The following is a 3,820-nucleotide window of genomic DNA, read 5'->3' as shown; positions in this document are numbered from 1 at the left end:
ATTTCTGGAAATTGCAGAAATTGAGAGATTTATGGCAATTAGCAGAAATGCAGAGGTACTTATGGGAGAGATGGCCTGCACCTGGTATTAAACAGAGGTCACTGTGTGACCAGCAATAACATTATAGAAGTATCCATTACTCCCAACTTGAACATAATTAAATGGACAAAATGAGCTTATTAAAAAATGCAACAGTGTAGACAATAGAGGTCACAGTTTTCATCCAATCTTTATGAAATTTGGTCAGAATGTTTATCTGGATAAAAACTGGGTTGGGATTGTATTTGGTTAGTCAGGTGAGCGATTCAGGACCATCATGGCCCTCTTGTTTTTAATCGGGCGATGTAGTGCGATTCAGCGACAATTTATTCATCCAAAAAAAAAATGCACAGAAACATAAATTCTCAACCCATTTAAAAAACGTGAGAACCTTTATTAGTTCTGGAATGGGGAAGTTTTAAAAAGCATTTCGACGAGTTTTTCATGTGTGACCAGCAACTGTCCACTCAATTAAATCGCTAACGACATCAAACGCTTGCTTACAACATATATGAGATGCTGCATGCACAAAATATTGGCTTCTTGTCGACGAAATAGATAATTTTGCATTTTTCTAAAAGAGATGGAGCCAATGCTAAGCAGATGGCGCTGATGATACGATGTGGCGCCAATGCAGAATGTATCGATTTACAGTCGATTCGCAATGACATCATCACATGACGTACATTTGATCGATAATGTTATTTGTTATATTTACTTCATTTTTCAACGTATAAACGAAGGCTAAAAATTTTACAGAACATAAACACGTTCTATTATAAATAAGATATAGTTTTTTTTAATATATTAGTTATCAACTCAATTAAGAAGTCACCAACACGAATAAAACATATTGTACGATAAATACCAAAACTTTGTTTTACTAAATAAAACTAATAACTAAATTTTCAACATCATCAAAATATTTCATCGACAGCAATTTTTGTATACAATATGATAATTCACGAAATAAAAATAAGATAAAACTTCTTCTTGAAACGATGATTTATGCCCCTTAGTACTAATTCTTAATTTACTAAAAAGCCATGCTCAACGAATCATAATTAGGCTCATATATGTTGTTTTTCCCACTATCAACAAAAAAAAATATAAAAATACCTCGGTCTTTTTCCGTTTACGTGTTTGTATCAAACATGTTAAATATTCTTATCTTACAAAGATGAACGTTTAAATCCATCAATACATTTTTATGAAATGAGCGAATTAATTGGCTGGGAATGTGCTCGTCAAACAGGCAAAATACATCGATTTGCTTTTCAAATGCTACCATGCGACAACTAGTAAAAAGTATAAGAATAACATGTGTACATAGTACAATATCTTACACTTCGATAGCGAACGGATGGCATATCACATCTGAAAATGTTCCATACAAAGACCCGAGCCCTCGTCAATCCATGCCAGACATCAACATTACAGTAAATTGACTAACGAAACAATTAGAATAAAACATCACACATAGTACTAAAGGAATGCAGTACAGTAATATCCCCACTCCTGATTTCAATACTTTAAAAGTGTCTGTCTCTTGGGTAAATCCCATCCGATATAAAACATGAAAATGTTTGCCAAGGAGACAAACATAATGCTACAAAGTTAAGCCTATAAATTTCCGGCCAATATCACTTACCTGGTACATGCAATTGCTGTAAATTACTTGAACATGACATCGCTAGCTTGATTATGTCTCACCTGGATAAAACTAATATTCTATATGACCTCCAGCACTGGTTGAGACCTTCTCGTTCCTGCGAAACACAACTGATACCATTCCTCCACAATTTAACCCAATCAAACAATTAAGGTATACAAAATGACATCATCATTATGGATTTGTCTAAAGCATTCGATAAAGTGTCCCAACAGCACCTCTTATACAAACTAAAATACTATGGAATTAAATCAAATGCTTTCTTCTGGATATCTGACTTCCTAACATATAGAATTAAGACTGTTGCCCTGAATGGAACCATGTCAGACAAGGTACCTGTAACATCCGGAGTCCCACAGGGCACTGTCTTGTGGCCCATCTTATTTCTGATCTATATAAATGACTTTGGTTTTATATAAAACATAGCTCCCTTAGACTTTTGCAGATTATAGCATCATCTGCAAAAATATCAACAACCTCTCTAACGCCCAGTTAGATATTGATGCTGCTGGTCGATGGGAACAGGAATAGTTGCCGAAATTCCACCTTGCAAAAAGCAACATCCTCAGCATTACTCAAAAAATAAATCCTATCATTCTCTCATATACCGTAACTACTCTATGTTATCGGACACTCTAAGTTTTTGGACACCCTCTTTGTTAGCAAAAATAATTATTTTTTGTGACTCTAAATTTTCGGACATACGGGTTTTCGTCAATAATTAATGTCTCTTTATTTTCGGACAGTATATTTTATCGCGCTTTTCTACAGACTTCGGCCTTGTTTTCGCTTATCTTGTGACACTTCGATCATTGATTTATACAACGGGATTAATTTCATAAAACCTTGCAGATTCATGTCTGATTCATGCCATTCGATTAATTGGGTTAATAACCATGTATACCCGTAGAAAGAAATGAAATCACCTAACAGCATTTGAAACAGTGTCGTCCTATTAAAGAAGCAGAATGTTTTCTGTTGTTGACGTTTTTGTTCTTTATCATTTCAGGCAAAAATAAGCATAGCTGTTAATTTGTATTTATTTTTTAAGCAGAAAAGAAGAGTTAATCTCATGAAAATTATTGAACATTGTTTTATTGCTTTTATTTCAATATAATTATAAATTTCGGACACCTTAATTGTTGTCTATTAATTTTCGGACACCTGTATTTTTTAAATATTTTTCGTATCTAAATTTTCGGACACGAAAAAAATAATTATGTTTAAGTGTCCGAAAGCTTAGAGTAATTACGGAACCCGGTCAGCTACATGATCACATCATTGAAAAAAGTTTATTATCACGCCACATATCTAGGTCTTACACTCCAAAGTAACCTCAAATGGGATAAACATATTAACTAAATCACTAATATTGCAAACCAGGCACTAGGATTTCTTTGCCGCAACGTGAAAATTAGCCCGTCAAATGTTAAAGATCATGCTTTCAAAGCAATAGTTAGGCTTACATTAGAATACTCCTTCACTGTCTGACACTCACATACAAAAACTCAAATAAATCAACAGAAAAAAGAACAATTTAAAGACGTGCAGCCAGATTTGTAACAAATAGATATCACAACACAAGCTCAGTAACTACGTAATATGATAGACAACCTGAATGGATCCACTCTTGAAACACGCAGACAATTCCGTCTTATCATGCTTTATAAAATTATCCACCATGTAGTTGCCATTACTCCTCCTGATAATCTCCTTATTCCCTTGGACCACCGATCCAGACTCAGCAGTAACAATTGCTTAAGACACATTAAAACTTAAAAAGACTCTTATATATTCTCGTGCAACCCAAGAACAGTTATCGAATGGAACTCACTACCTCCCCATATCTTCTATTTAGAAGGAGTGCTGTATCCGGAGAAAATGAAGACGAATGTATAGTATATTTATACGGTTTTGAGAAAGTGACAAAGCTTTTTGTTAAACGCGTCCCGTATGAACATTGTTCTAAATGCGTGGAGTAAATTACAATCTATCTATCTATCTTTCAATACTGCCGTAACCCCCTTGCGGGTACTTTTGGCAGGTGCGCGTGTCAGTGCAAGAATAAAAGGTTTAAAAGCATTGAAAGGGAGACTTCAAAGCATGAAA

Source organism: Dreissena polymorpha, chromosome 3, assembly GCF_020536995.1.
Source record: "Dreissena polymorpha isolate Duluth1 chromosome 3, UMN_Dpol_1.0, whole genome shotgun sequence".
Classification (NCBI taxonomy): domain Eukaryota; kingdom Metazoa; phylum Mollusca; class Bivalvia; order Myida; family Dreissenidae; genus Dreissena; species Dreissena polymorpha.
This window is presented reverse-complemented; position numbering follows the sequence as displayed.